General features: G+C 50.3%; 1 protein-coding gene and 1 long non-coding RNA gene across 4 annotated transcripts in view; one reads left to right on the top strand and one right to left on the bottom strand.

Annotated features, from left to right (window-relative positions):
* Window positions 1-16,173, top strand: part of bcas3 (BCAS3 microtubule associated cell migration factor) — a 1,250,799-nt gene that overhangs the window by 1,211,219 nt on the left and 23,407 nt on the right. The gene's annotated exons all lie outside the window — the stretch shown is intronic.
* The window catches only part of LOC140386983 (uncharacterized), a 99,132-nt gene continuing 87,546 nt past the window's right edge, over window positions 4,588-16,173 (bottom strand). The window contains exons 3-4 of the long non-coding RNA XR_011933726.1: window positions 15,939-16,054; window positions 4,588-5,779 (exon numbers count right to left, since the gene is read on the bottom strand). This is a non-coding gene — a long non-coding RNA (uncharacterized lncRNA). The remainder of the gene's footprint in view (window positions 5,780-15,938; window positions 16,055-16,173) is intronic.

Genomic DNA, 16,173 nt, shown 5'->3' with positions numbered 1-16,173 from the left:
CAAAATAAAGGAAAATCTGAAGGTGTTTTATAAGTATATTAAGGGTAAGAGGGCAACCAGGAAAAGAGTAGGGCCCATTAGGGATCAAAGTGGCAAATTGTGTGTGGACCTGGAAGATTTAGTTGAGGTTTTTTGCATCTGTGGAAAAGGACAATGTAGGTATAGAAATCGGGGAGGAGGACTGTGATATAATTGAACAAATTAGCATTGGGGGGGAGAAGGTATTAGCAGATCTTAACAGGTTTAAAAGTGGATAAATCCCCAGGTCCAGGCGAGGTACAGCACAGGCTGCTGTGGGAGGATACGGAGAGGATTGCAGGGGCTCTGACACTAATTTTCAAATCCTCTTTGGCCACAGGAGTGGTGCCAGAGGACTGGAGGACAGCTAATGTGGTTCCATTATTCAAGAAAGCAAGTAGGGAAAACCCACATAATTACAGGCCAGTGAGCCTAACATCAGTGGTAGGGAAATCATTGGAAACATTTCTGAGGGATAGAATTAATCTCCACTGGTAGAGGCAAGGATTAATCGAGGATAGTCAGCATGGTTTGTCAGAGAGAGATTGTGTCTAACAAATTTGTTTGAAATGTTTGGGGAAGATGATTAAGTGTGTTAATGAGGGCAGTGCAGTTGATGTAATATACATGGACTTCAGTAAGGCTCTTGACAAGGTTCTGCACGAGAGACTGGTCAAGAAGGTAAGAGCCCAAGGAATCCAGGGCAATTTGGCAAATTGGATCCAAAATTAGCTCAGTGGCAAGAGGCCGAAGGTGGTGGTCGAAGATTGTTTTTGTGATGGAGACCTATGTCCAGTGGTGTACCGCAGGGATCGGTGCTGGGTCCCCTGCTATTTGTAGTGTACATTAATGATCTACACGTGAAATAAGAGGTATGATCAGTAAGTTCACAGATGACACGAAAATTGGTGGTGTGGTAAATAGCACAGTACGGTAGCACAAGTGGCTAGCACTGTGGCTTCAAAGAACAAAGAAAAGTACAGCACAGGAACAGGCCCTTCGGCCCTCCAAGCCCGTGCCGACCATGCTGCCCGACTAAACTACAATCTTCTACACTTCCGGGGTCCGTATCCCTCTATTCCCATCCTATTCATGTATTTGTCAAGGTGCCCCTTAAACGTCACTATCATCCCTGCTTCCACCACCTCCTCCGGTAGCGAGTTCCAGGCACCCACTACCCTCTGTGTAAAAAAACTTGCCTCGTACATCTACTCTAAACCTTGCCCCTCGCACCTTAAACCTATGCCCCCTAGTAATTGACCCCTCTACCCTGGGGAAAAGCCTCTGACTATCCACTCTGTCTATGCCCCTCATAATTTTGTAGACCTCTATCAGGTTGCCCCTCAACCTCCATCGTTCCAGTAAGAACAAACCGAGTTTATTCAACCGCTCCTCATAGCTAATGCTCTCCATACCAGGCAACATTCTGGTAAATCTCTTCTGCACCCTCTCTAAAGCCTCCACATCCTTCTGGTAGTGTGGCGACCAGAATTGAACACTATACTCCAAGTGTGGCCTAACTAAGGTTCTATACAGCTGCAACATGACTTGCCAATTCTTATACTCAATGCCCCGGCCAATGAAGGCAAGCATGCCGTATGCCTTCTTGACTACCTTCTCCACCCGTGTTGCCTCTTTCAGTGACCTGTGGACCTGTACACCTAGATCTCTCTGACTTTCAATACGATTCCCTGCTGGGTCACTGTCTGTGCGGAGTCTGCATGTTCTCCCCGTGTCTGCGTGGGTTTCCTCCGGGTGCTCCGGTTTCCTCCCACAGTCCAAAGACGTGCAGGTTAGGTGGTTTGGCCATGATAAATTGCCTTTAGTGACCAAAAAGGGTAGGAGGGGTTATTGAGTTACGGGGTAAGGGTGGAATTGAGGGTTTAAGTGGGTCGGTGCAGACTCGATGGGCCGAATGGCCTCCTTCTGCACTGTATGTTCTATGTTTCTTCTATAGCGAGGAAGAAAGGGTTAAATTACAGGACAATATAGACAGACCGGTCAGATGGGCAGAAAAGTGGCTAATGGAATTTAACCCTGAAAAGTGAGGTGATGCATTTGGGGAGGACTAGCGAGGCAAGGGAATACACAAGGAACGGTAGGACACTAGAAAGTACAGAGGATCAGAGAGACTTTGGGATGCATGCCCACTGATCCCTGAAGGCAGCGGGACAGGTGGAATACAAGAGCAGGGAGGTTATGATGGAGCTGTATAAAGCGCTGGTTAGGCCACAACTAGAATACTGTGTGCAGTTCTGGTCGCTACACTATAGGAAGGATGTGATTGCATTAGAGAGGGTGCAGAGGCGATTCACCAGGATGTTGTCTGGGCTGGAGTGTTTCAGCTATGAAGAGAGGTTGGTTAGGCTGGAGTTGTTCTCCTTAGAGCAGAGAAGGCTGAAGGAGGACCTGATTGAGGTGTACAAAATTATGGGGGACATAGATAGGGTAGACAGGAAGAAACTTTTCCCCTTAGTAGAGGGGTCAATAACCGGGGGAAAACTTTTTCACCAGAGGGTGATGGGAATCTGGAACTCTGCCTGAAAGGGTGGAAGAGGTGGGAACCCTCACAATAATTAAGAAACATTTAGATGAGTACTTGAAATGCCACAGGATACAAAGCTACGGACTAAGTACTGGAAAATAGAATTAGATTAGATAGGTGCTTGATGGCCAGCGCAGCACGATGGGCCGAAGGGCCTGTTTCTGTGCCGTTAAGCTCTATAACACAATGAATTATAGCTTTGACAGTACCTTCCACGTCAAAGAGGCTCAGTGATGAGCGGCAAATCTGAGACTCTGTTCAGTTTTTAAAGTAATTGTCCCAGTTCTCCATTTGTGGAGCCTCAGGCCAGCTATCTGCTCTTAGATGCTGCAGTCTGCACTTAAGAGACACTAAAGATAGAAAAGGGAAGGAATAAACATTACAGTTGGACCTGAATAACCCAGTACTTCTCAAGAAAGGCCAGTGTGTGAAAAAGAGTGGACAGCATTTTCCTCCACTCGAAGGGGAGAATTGTATCCCATTGATTCGAGGATGCTGCATTCATCACCCTGAGTGCCTGACAGTAATTCACAGTGACAGTATGAGATGATGAGGAAGAATCTCTTCTATTCAGAGCTGCCCTAGCTTCCCCTTCACTGACACATCAGGATTTGATGTCATTGTATCGTTTATGCAGCCTGCCGCTCTGTCACTTGTGGGCAGAATGAGTTTGGACCCCTTGGCAAATGGTTCTTTAGACCAATATGCAGAAGTGTTGTGGATATGGAGAGCTACTTTATAAAACAGTGAGGTCTCTGAATAATCATTCGAGGAGAGAGCAGGGGCTTGGTATGGTGGGTTTGTTCATCAGCCCCCTAAAGGAAGTTGTGTTGCTGACCTATCAACACCACCTATAAAAAGCACATTTAGCTAAAGAAACGAGCACTGTTCCTAAATTACAGGTCAGTTTATCACAAAGTATTTTGGGCTTCACATTGACATATTTTGAGCACTGACTACTCTTAATTCAAGTTATTCGATCATTTTGGTAGTTTTTTAAAAAATGTTTGAATAAATTTAGAGCACCGTATTATTTTTTTCCCATTAAGGGGCAATTTAGCGTGGCCAATCCACCTAACCTGCACATCTTTGGGTTGTGGGGGCGAAACCCACGCAGACACGGGGAGAATGTGCAAACTCCACACGGACAGTGACCCAGGGCCGGGATTCAAACCCGGGTCCTCAGCGTCATAGGCAGCAGTGCTGTGCCACCGTGCCACCCTATCATTTTGTTCGTTACTCCTAAATTCCCCTTCTGTTGTATAGTTTACATTGTTTAATTTAAATTACAATGCATCTCCTGCCAACGCAAGATAACCGTGAAAGATGGCCACCAATACCTACACATGCGCACTTGTCCACTCGTACAGAAAACCAATTACATCATTTGCAGGAGGCACAATGCCATTTGGATTATATTCCGATTCTGGATTACAACCTCCATATATGACATTTACAGTTCTGGGGCTTCTTCCCGATGACAGGCTCAGATTAAGGGGAAGAGGCTCCAGGACAGGAGATTCAGTAACTGCAGGGAGGCCACAGGTTCAAACTGCAAGAGGTCCCGGAGCTCCAAAGCTGAGATATGGAAGTTTAATCCAGAATTGTGGTGGATCAAAAGTCTTCCGTCCTTCCCCATCCTGATCCCTGGCTCCATTCCTCTCATCTGCATCACCGATTTGGAGAAGGTGAGACAGTTTTAATCAACGTCTTTAATCGCTGTTTACTAAGCATCTCTGCTCCTGGCTGCTGCCTACTCCATCACAGTTCTCCCTGTGTCTCTCTGGGTTTCCTCCGGGTGCTCCGGTTTCCTCCCACAAGTCCCGAAAGATGTGCAGTTAGGTAATTTGGACATTCTGAATTCTCCCTCAGTGTACCCAAACAGACGCCGGAGTGTGGCGACGAGGGGATTTTCACAGTAACTTTATTGCAGTGTTAATGTAAGCCTACTTGTGACAATAAAGATTATTATTAAACAGTACAACTACACATGCATGGCATTGACAGCAAGAACAGCCTTCAAATTATTGAATTATTTTTTAAATTTAATTCAACAGAAGTAGATGAGTGTAATTCAAGTCTGCAGTCAGCCAAAGATTGCTGAGGTAAGCGGTGCCAGAATCCATCTTCAGAAGAATTGCATTTATATAGCACCTGACAACCTCCGGGTGTTAGAAAGCACTGTACAGTCAATGAAGTACTTTTAAACTGTAGTCATTGTTGTAATGTAGGAAATAAACATCCAGTTTGTGTGCAGTGAACTCGCAAAAGAAACAATGTGATAATGACCAGATAATCTTTTTATTGTGATGTTGTTTGGGATATGAATATTCACCACTGGGTAGCACTCCCCTGCCCTCCTTGAAAATGGAGTGGTGGAATCTTTACCTTAGAGGGTAGATGGAGTTGCAGTCTAACACCTTATCAGAAAGCGGCACCTCCAACAGTGCACCAATCCCCCAGTGTCGCATTGGAGTGTAGTCACATATAGAACTTCAACCCACAACCTGAACTCAGGAATACGAGTGTTGCCAATTGAATCACAGCTGACACATTAGAGAGCAACCTCCCACTATTTCAGCTCCATGCTGCTTTGTGTAATCATACCTAATGTGGAGCCAAGAATAAAAGTGACCAGTGGACAATCTGTGAACTCATTTTAAATGTAATTTTCTTGTTTAAGGGCTGACGGGTCAGTTAGCTGTGTGATCAATACAACTGTAGCTGCCCCTATCCCGGAGTTTGTCACAAAAATCCAGAGGATGATAATTGATTTCTCCTGGCTGCACAGGATTGCTGCTGAGGTTGTGAATCTCCTGCTTAGGAAGGACGATCAGACGCTGATGTGCCGTTGCACCCAGGTGGTGACCTTCCGCCTTCAGACACTGCAACGATACCTTTACATTGAGCCCCACCCAGATGTCCTGGCAACACATTTCTTCCACCAGGCGCACAATCTGAATTACGACGTGCACCTTCTGTTTCTTGACCTGAGGGTTCTCCATGGCTTCTTGTAGGCCTTACCTGTCTTTTACCAGGACCTGATCAAAGTCTGGAACATGGCCACCTCACGCTGGAGATCTCTCTATGTTGACCCAGCAATTGTCCAAAAGGACTTCTTCCGTGGGAGAATTGCACTGCGCTGGGATCCATCTGACAAAGCAGTTTAAATCATTGACTTTGCCTGGTACTACCAGTTTTCGACTCATAGTTGTTCTGAAAGAGTTAGGAGAAATAAAAGTATGTCTAACTTCAGCATAACTATAAAGACCCAGACCGAACTCCCCAATGACCAAGTCCCCCCCCACTGGTGTCTGACTCTACCCCATCCCCCAATGTTCAATTCACTTACCTTCTCCCTGGCCTGTTATTTCCTGTTTCATATATAAATTTAAAGTGCCCAATTCTTTTTTTCCCAATTGATGCACGATCAATGACCACTAAAGCGAGGTTGTAGTCCAACTGAAGGCTTTAATAAGCTAGATGTTTCCCCCAGCAGCTCAGGTACAGAATGAAGGCTGCTGGGGCGGCACGGGTTCTTATACCCACCTAGCAGGGCGGAGCTACCATACAGCTTGACCAATGGGAAACATACAATATCTACCAATGGTGTTCCAGCATTACCAGATACCGTAATACCTCTACACAGACTACCACATTCACCCCCTGTTAAAAAAGAGTCCGGCTGGGGTGGTGGCCTGATATTACAACATGGTAACGTGGTAGAAATTATAGTTATGGACGTACTGTAATACCTCCGTACAGCGTTTTGTAACTATTTACAATTCTATTTACTATTTACAATTTATGATTCATAATTATGTATACACCTTAAAATGAAGCAATCAGTCGATCGGGGGCCCTGGTCGTCCTCTGTGATCGTCGGAGCCTCGGTGGTGACTCCAGTGGAGGCTCGGGCAGCTGTGACTCCGGGAGCGTGGCCTCGATCCCTGTGGCAGCTTCGACACCACTAGACGGCGACGGTGGGGAAAACGGTTGACCTGGGAAGGGAGCGTCTGCGGAGTGCATTGGTCGGTGGGGGGGCATAGATGGAGCCGGTGGAAGGACCGACCCTCCTGTAAGGCGCACAGGTGGGATGGAGGGTGGGACTGGTGGCTGGGGTGTGCGTGGGGCTCCGGTGGGCGCCAGGTCTCATAGGGAGACCGTATCTTGTCGGCCGTCGGGGTACGCCACGTAGGCGTACTGGGGGTTAGCATGGAGAAGATGGACCCTCTCGACCAACGGGTCGGACTTGTGCGCCCGCACGTGTTTTCGGAGCAGGATGGGTCCGGGAGCTGCCAGCCAGGTCGGGAGCGAGGTCCCAGATGAGGACTTCCTGGGGAAGACAAGGAGACATTCGTGAGGTGTTTGGTTGGTTCTGGTACACAGCAGTGACCGGATGGAGTAGAGGGCATCCGGGAGGACTTCCTGCCAGCGGGAGACTGCAAGATTCCTGGACCGTAGGGCCAGTAGGACGGTCTTCCAGACCGTTCCGTTCTCCCTCTCTACCTGTCCGTTACCCCGGGGGTTGTAACTGGTCGTCCTGCTCGAGGCGATGCCCTTGCTGAGCAGGAATTGACGCAGTTCATCGCTCATAAAGGAGGACCCCATTTCACTATGTTTGTAAGCGGGGAACCCAAACAGTGCAAAGATGCTATGGAGGGCCTTGATGACGGTGGTTGCGGTCATGTCGGGGTAAGGGATGGCGCATGGGAACCGGGAGTACTCGTCAATCACGTTCAGGAAGTACGTGTTGCGGTCGGTGGAGGGGTGGGGGCCTTTGAAGTCCATGTTGAGGCGTTCAAAGGGACGGGAAGCCTTTATCAGGTGCGCTTTCTCTGGTCCGTAGAAGTGCGGTTTGCACTCCGCGCAGATTTGGCAGTTCCTGGTGGCAGTCCTGACCTCCTCGATGGAGTAGGTTGCGGGTCTTGATAAAGTGGAAAATGCGAGTGACCCCCGGGTGGCAGAGGTCCTCGAGGAGGATTCGGAGGCGGTCCACTTGTGTGTTGGCATATGTGCCACGGGACAGGGCATCAGGAAGCTCGTTTAGCTTCCCGGGACGTTACAAGATCTCGTAGTTGTAGGTGGAGAGTTCGATCCTCCACTGCAAGATCTTATCGTTTTTTATCTTGCCCCGCTGTGCATTATCGAACATGAAAGCAACCGACTGTTGGTCAGTGAGGAGAGTGAATCTCCTGCCAGCCAGGTAATGCCTCCAGTGTCGCACAGCTTCTACTATGGCCTGGGCCTCCTTTTCGACTGAGGAGTGGCGGATTTCAGAAGCATGGAGGGTACGTGAGAAGAAGGCCATGGGTCTGCCCGCTTGGTTGAGGGTGGCCGCCAGAGCTACGTCAGACGCGTCGCTCTCGACCTGGAAGGGGAGGGACTCATCGATGGCGTGCATCGTGGCCTTTGCAATGTCTGCTTTGATGCGGCTGATGGCCTCGCGGGCCTCTATCGACGGGAAAAACTGTGGATTGGATCAGTGGACGGGCCTTGTCCGCATAGTTGGGGACCCACTGGGCATAGTAAGAGAAAAACCCTAGGCAGCGCTTCAGGGCCTTGGAGCAGTGAGGGAGGGGGAACTCCATAAGGGGGTGCATACGTTCAGGGTCGCGGCCCATAACTCCATTTCGCACTACGTAGCCGAGGATGGCTAGGCGGTCGGTGCGAAACACGCATTTATCCTTGTTGTGAGGTTAAGGATCTTTGCGGTCTGGAGGAATTTTCGGAGGTTGGTGTCGTTGTCCTGCTGGTCGTGGCAGCAGATGGTGACATTATCGAGATACGGGAATGTTGCCCGTAAACCGTACCGGTCAACCATTCGGTCCATCTTGCACTGGAAGACCGAGATCCCGTTGGTGACACCGAAGGGAACCCTTAAGAAGTGATAGAGCCGCCCGTCTGCCTCGAAGGCAGTGTATTTTCGGTCACTAGTGCGGATGGGGAGCTGGTGGTAGGCGGACTTATGATCCACCGTGGAGAAGACCTTGTAATGCGCAATCCTGTTTACCAGGTTGGATATGCTGTGGAGAGGGCACGCGTCCAGCCGCGTAAACCTGTTGATGGTCTGACTGTAGTTGATGACCATCCTATGCTTCTCCCTGGTCTTTACCACCACTACTTGAACTCTCCAGGGACTATTGCTAGCTTCAATAACTCCTTCCCTCAGTAGCCTTTGGACCTCTGACCTAATAAAGATCCGATCCTGGGCACACTACCGCCTGCTTCTGGTGGCGACGGGTTTGCAATCCGGGGTGAGGTTCGCAAACAGGGAAGGCGGGTCGACCTTGTGGGTCGCGAGGCCGCAGACAGTGAGGGGGGGTATAGGGCCGCTGAATTTGAAAGTTAGACTTTGGAGATTACACTGGAAGTGTAAACCTAGGAGCGTGGCCACGCAGAGGTGGAGAAGGACGTAGAGCCGGTAATTTTTAAACTCCCTTCCCTTGACTGTGAGGTTTGCTACACAAAATCCCTTTATCTCTACTGAGTGGGAACCGGAGGCCAGGGAGATTTTTTGATTAATGGGGTGGACGAGGAGAGAACAGCACCTTACCGTGTCGGGGTGTATGAAGTTCTCCGTGCTCCCAGAGACAATCAAGCAGGACGTCTCGTGCCCATTGATTAGTACAGTCGTTGTAGCACTTGAGAGTGTTCGAGCTGGGACTGATCCAGGGTCACCGAGGCTAATCTCAGCAGTTGAGTGTTCTCTTCAGGCGGTGTGTGGTCAGCCGAGCTGGGATCCTGGGAGTCCATCCAAGATGGCGGCGCCCATTGATCGCACATGGCTGGGGGTGCACAAAATGGCGGCGCCCATCCATCGAACGTGGCGTCCGCGGGACAAGATGGCGGCGCCCGGTGGGCCGCACGTGGCCCTGGAGTAGGAAGATGGCGGCGCCCGCTGGCCGCACGGGGACTGTGGAGAGGTTTGTGGTGGTGGTCCGCATTCGCCGCCGGAGACCACAGTGACCGCACGGGCCTGGCATACCACTACGAAGTGGATCTTGCAGGTAGATGCGCCGGGGGTAGCTGCCGGGGGTGCTTGGCCTGCCCGCAAAAGTAGCAGCGGGGCCCCCCCGGGTTTGCCAGACCGCCTTGCAGCACAAGTTTGTGGGGGGATGGGGGATGTTTCGGAGTCGGCTGCGGAGGGGTTCCACGCTGCCCAGGGGGCTGCCGCGCGGTCGGGAATGTAAGCGCGGGCGTTTCTGCAGTCCACATCCAGGGAGCCTGCAAGGGCCCGTGCCTCCTTGAGGCCTAGAGTGTCTTTTTCCAGCAATCGTTGGCGGATTTGGGAGGACAGCATACCTGCCACGAAAGCGTCCCGGATCAAGAGTTCTGTGTGGTCACTCGCCGAAATGTGCAGGCAGCTGCAGTTTCTCCCCAACACCAGGAGTGCACGGTAGAATTCTTCCAGCGATTCCCCAGGGATTTGTCGCCTCGTTGCTAGCAGATGTCGGGCGTAGACCTGGTTTACCGGGCGAATATAATGTCCTTTTAGCAGCTCTATTGCTGCATCGAAGTCTTCCGCTTCCTCGATGAGGGTGTAAATTTCCGGGCTCACCCTCGAGTGCAGGACTTGCATTTTCTGTTCTACCATGGGTGTGTTTTCGGCCGTTCCGAGATATCCTTTAAACACGCCAGCTAGTGCTTGGGGGCTGAGTTGCAGACACTCCGGCTTGATTTGGAGCTCCATCCTTTTAAATCTAGCTTATTAAATTGATGCACGATCAATGACCACTAAAGCGAGGTTGTCGTCCAACTGAAGGCTTTAATAAGCTCGATGTTTCCCCCAGCCGCTCAGGTACAGAATGAAGGCTGCTGGGGTGGCACGGGCTCTTATACCCCGCCTAGCAGGGCGGAGCTACCATACAGTTTGACCAATGTGAAACATACAATATCTACCAATGGTGTTCCAGCATTACCAGGTACCGTAATACCTCTACAGAAACTACCACGCCAATTAAGGGGCAATTTAGCGTGGCCAATCCACCTACCCTGCACATATTTGAGTTGTGGGGGTAAGAGCCACGCAAATACGGGGAGAATGTGCAAACTCCATACGGACAGTGACCCGGGTCCTCGGCGCCGTGAGGCAACAGCGCTAACCATTGCGCCACCGTGCCGCCCTCTGGCCTGTTATTTCCAATGGGACATTTAAATTCACTTATTTAGCTCAGCTTATGTTGTCTTGGCCTCCTTTACTCCACTGGAGCCTGGGACGCGGGTCGCTGCCCGAATCTCACCCGGCCTGAGTCAGGACTGTCGGGTGAGACCGGCGCTTTCACATTTTACTGATTGCTACTCCAAGGAAGTTACGGCCCAAAGCTTTGTCGTAACTCTCATTTTTGAAGAGAGGCACTGTTATTCTGCTGGTGTACATCTGCTTTTTTTAAATATAAAGTAAGCACTTTCAGTTGATCTGCCCTAGTCTGTATCACTCTGTCTTTAATCATTTTCAAGTAACTTGCCAATCTAGTTAAGAACTGACCTGAGAACCAGCCTCCGGATAGAGATTGCAAAATGTGATATTGATATTAATTCTGACAGCTTTTGCTCATTTTTGTTTGGACTTTGTGTATTTTTGGCTGATGAAAAGAACATTTTATCCATCCCAGTGTTGTATTACGTTTCCATTCCTTACATCAGCCCTCTCTTTGTGATAAATGTTGGTGAAGTTGTCCCTCAGAACTCCATTACTGAAGTCTTATGGGTTTTTTTTGCTGTGCCCCCACATCCCCTGAGAACTGGTTTCAAACAACCCAAACTGGTTTAATTTCTGATTTTTACTGATAGCTCGCCCTGTTCATTGGCTAGATTCTAATTCCAACCCCAACAAAAGAGATGGAGAGCATTGATTGCACTGTGAAGCCACTGCCCTTGTATTAAATTTGAAATGTACCTCAGACATTCTTTCAGGTGCTGTATTGCTAATCACTGCCATTTGTGGTCTTAGTGATTTGCGTCCTGGAGTGTTCCTGTAACTTTTAATAGGTTGTGGCTGTCACTGGCATTTTTTGCCGATTCCTTTTTCTTCTTAGAAGGTAGTAGTGAGCCTTCTTCCCAGATCGCTGGTGTGGAACTGGAGCCGCATATAGGCCCATCCTTGTAGGACACCTCCGTGAAGGAGATTAGTAAACTCGTTGCATGGATTTTCATCACCACCTCTGCTGACTCCATGGTGGCTTTTACTGATGGGAGCTTTTTGTTTGGATTTATTTTTGAACTGTCATAGCGGAATCGCCTTTCATTTGATTTGTCCAGTAACATAACCATTCCACAAGCATACTGGCCAGTGTTCAACAACGTGAGGCGGCACGGTGGTGCAGTGGTTAGCACTGCTGCCTCACAGCTCCAGGGACCCAGGTTGAATTCCAGCCTTGGGTGATTGTCTGCTTGGAGTTTGTACTTTCTCCCCGTGTCTGTGTGGGTTTTCTCCGGTGCTCCAGTTTCCTGCCCTTAGTGTCCAGAAAGGTTGGGTGGGGTTACGGGGATAGGGTGGGGGTGTGGGCTTAAGTAGGGTGCTCTTTCCAAGGGCCGGTGCAGACTTGCTGGATCGAATGGCCTCCTTCTCCGCTGTAAATTCTATGGATCACCCCTGGGCCTGGCAAACCCGCTGCCCAGGCAATCTGGTGGGCTTGGTCCACATTGAAGTTTATATAGTCTGCTTCCCAGGCATATAGAGCATCCGTGACGACACAGATACACCCGTGTACAGAGGTCTGGGAGATCCCAGTCAGCCCCCACTTGGCGTCTGAAAGGTGCCCGTGGTTTAGAGAATCAGGGAGACTGTCACCTTGATGGGAACCGGGAGTGGGTGGGTCCTCCCCCATGCCGCTGCAGTTCCAGGTGCGCCATAATCCGGCAGGGACGACGCATGGTCTCCCTGCTCAGCCGCAGTCGTCGGCAACACACTCAGTCCGACAGGTCCTCGACTGACACGTGCTGCCGATATACACGGAGCCTGATGCGGCACCTCCTTCCCACCTCCTCCTCGGCCTGTTGGACGGCTGGCTCTCCATCCTCACAGCCTGGCCTCGGTTCCTCTGGGACTGGCTCCTGTTCTCCACGAGCTGCTCCTGTTTGTGCAGTCTCAGTGGGTACGCAGGGGCCGCAAAGGCCAGGCAGATGCTAACCATTCCTGGCTGGACTCCGAAATCCATTGTCTGCAGGGGGTTAAGGGCGGACATGTTAGCATGGTGAGTACTCCCGTGCCCATCTAGGTCCACGGGTTGCATGGTGGCCCTGGCTGGCACTGCAGCTCCTGCCCCCGCATGTCCCCCACTCCGGCCATTCCACCTGACATACCGCACCCCTGGCCCTGGCACTGGGGGGCCTCCACCCCTTCCATGCATCCCTGCCTGCAGGGGGACCGTTGGCGGGCTCTACCCATGCCAGCGATGTGCGCTGCAGCATCTGTCATGCGCCCTCCTGTAGGGTCTACTATGTGTGTCCTCCTTGGGTGGGACATATGATAACCCTCCAGCAGGATGAGACCTGGTTGCGGCGTGAGTGGGGAGCACCTTGTGCCACCAAATAGGGCTATGCTTGGTGGCATGCGTGCGGGCAGGGCCCGCTGATGGGGCTGGGTGAGTAAGGTGGGCACCTGTTGGGACTGTGGCTGCGGTGTGCTGTGGGTCCTGTGTGCGACGCACAGCTTGCGCCTACCTTTCCAGGGACAGGATGAATGGGGGCAGGGGTGCAGCAGGCAAGGAGGCTTGGTGACGGCTGGTGGTCAAGCAGAGTGGGATAGCTGATAATGCCACTGGTGGGGCATCTATTCTGAGCGGGGCAGTGTGCCACGGTGGGTGGCAAAGGCCACAGTGCATGTGTCTACAGTTCAGGGTGTGCTCTGCTCGTCCCCTGCTCCCCCGGCAGTGAAGCAGTGCCACGGATGGGTGCATTGAGGAGTGCCAGCACCTGGTGGGCCACTGGCTGTGCGGGGTTCACCCGTACAGCTGGTGGCGCTGGGCACATTTACGGGACACAGTGGGCTTACGACGGAATGCACAGCCAGATGGCTGCCTTGCAGACTGTGGCCATGGTGGTCTGTACCCAGACACCCCTCTTCCGAGGAGGTCATGCCAGCCCCACGGTGTGTGTGTGTGTGTCCATCGCTGGATGGAGAGTCCCTCCCATACATCTTTTTTAAAATAAAATTTAGAGTACCCAATTCATTGTTCCAATTAAGGGGCAATTCAGCGTGGCCAATCCACCCACCCTGCACATCTTTTGAGTTGTGGGGGTGAAACCCACGTAGACAGGGGGAGAATGTGCAAACTCCACACGGACAGTGACCCAGAGCCGGGATCGAACCTGGGACCTTGGCCCCGTGAAGCTGCAGTGCTAACCACTGCGCCACCATGCTGCCCTCCCATACATCTTTAACAACCAGCTTCAACGAACGGCAGAACATATCTCATGGGCTGAAACAGGTTAATAAAAATACACCACATTAACAAATGGATTTCCCCCTTAACATGACCTGCTTCTTCCCCACATGTAACCGACTGCCATTTGTCCCTTTTTACTCTGTTTACAAGGACAGTGGGAGGGAGGCTGCCCTTCTAACTCCATCCCCAAGCAGTCATTCACCTGTAAATTTACCAATTAAACCAAGACCCTCTGCTCCACCACCTACTGATCTCCGGATAAATAAAGAACTTCCTGGATTCATCAAAACCTCTGCTGTCTGTATCCCAACAGGCACAAAGTCCCATTCACCCATCTGGGTCACTGTCCGTGTGGAGTTTGCACATTCTCCCCCTGTCTACGTGGGTTTCACCCCCACAACTCAAAAGATGTGCAGGGTGGGTGGATTGGCCACGCTGAATTGCCCCTTAATTGGAACAATGAATTGGGTACTCTAAATTTTATTTTAAAAAAGATGTATGGGAGGGACTCTCCATCCAGCGATGGACACACACACACACACCGTGGGGCTGGCATGACCTCCTCGGAAGAGGGGTGTCTGGGTACAGACCACCATGGCCACAGTCTGCAAGGCAGCCATCTGTCCACACAGTCCAGCAATGCATTAAAAAAATTTCCTCCTTTTCAAATCCTCCATGACCTCACCCCTTCCTATCTCTGTAACCTCTGCAACCTCTGCAATTTGACCAAAATCTTTGCATGTTTCTAATTGTGACCTCTTGTGCACTCCGATTTGAATCACTCCACCGTTGAAGGCTGTGATTTCAGATGCGTAGATCCTAAACTCTGGAATTCCCTCTCCAAACCTAACTGCCTCACACTCCTTTAAGATGTTTGTTAAAAACCCCACCTCTGGGCAGCACGGTGGCGCAGTGGGTTAGCACTGCTGCCTCACAGCCCCGAGGTCCCAGGTTCGATCCCGGCTCTGGGTCACTGTCCATGTGGAGTTTGCACATTCTCCCCGTGTTTGCGTGGGTTTCGCCCCCACTCGGAGAGTTTCACCTGGAGACCTGGCAGAGATCCGGAAAAGCACCATCTGCGGGAAAGGGCAGTCAGCTGAAGCTGGGAGTTGAGCCAAGGTCTCCAATCTGTGGTTTAGAGTGTTGGCGCACTGTGCCATCTGGCTGTTCACTGGCAAGTGTTCTCCATCATAAATATCAGTAATGATGTGGGTCTCAATTCAGCCCAGATTGATGGATGAAAATCTCCTCCTCTACTGGCCCTAAAGTATTTACATAAGAACTTACAGGGAGGGATAATGGGGACAAATAGCATTAATGTGTCCTGTGTCCCCATGAGTTTAGGGGTTGAGGGATGATTCAATCGAAGTATTTTAAATGGTGAAGGGATTTGATAGTTTAAATACAAGGAAATAGTTTCCTCTGGTGGAGAGTCCAAACCAAGGATAGCTAATCATTAAATTGGAGCTGGTCATTCCCGACAGTGCAGAAGGAGGCCATCAAGTCTGCACCAACCCTCCGAAAGAGCACCCCACCCAGGCGCACTCCGCCACCCTATCTCTGCAACCCCACGCATTGATCAATCCACCTAACCTGCACATCTTTGAACTGTGGGAGGAAACTGGAGCATCCGGAGGAAACCCGCAGACACGGGGAGAACGTGCAGACTCCGCACAGACAGTCACCCAAGTCCAGAATCGAACCCGGGTCTCTGGTGCTATGATGCTAACCATCGTGCTGCCTGTATGACCAGCTATAAAGAATCATAGAAAATTGCAGATTCAAAACAGTCTGCATGGTGTTTTATTCAATACTAATTGCCCAATACAATCCCATTCTCCTGCTCATTCCCCATATTTTTGAATCATCTTTTTCCAATAATTTGTTTTTTAAAAGCCTGGTGGGTTTTGATTTCAGCAGCAGTTCCCGCCTGGGAGTACTCATTGTTCACACTGGGGTGCCTGAAGTAAAAATATTCTGCTCACCAAGACAATCCTCCCTCACTGTGATGAATGTAAAATTGATTAAAAGGAAAACCGATTGATATCCATACAACATTGTAATCTTCTTGTCGATCTTCATATACAGGGTCAGACGCAATCTGTTGGATAGAATAAACACAACCCAGTTACATTTGAAAGGGCAAAAATATTTCACATTGGCAATAAATCACTCGGATTTCTGTTGGGTTCTGTTTGTTTAAATGATGAGGCGTTGGTA

Source organism: Scyliorhinus torazame, chromosome 12 (assembly GCF_047496885.1).
Source record: "Scyliorhinus torazame isolate Kashiwa2021f chromosome 12, sScyTor2.1, whole genome shotgun sequence".
Classification (NCBI taxonomy): domain Eukaryota; kingdom Metazoa; phylum Chordata; class Chondrichthyes; order Carcharhiniformes; family Scyliorhinidae; genus Scyliorhinus; species Scyliorhinus torazame.
The sequence above is the reverse complement of the archived record's forward strand: the minus strand, read 5'-3'. Positions and strand labels throughout refer to the sequence as shown.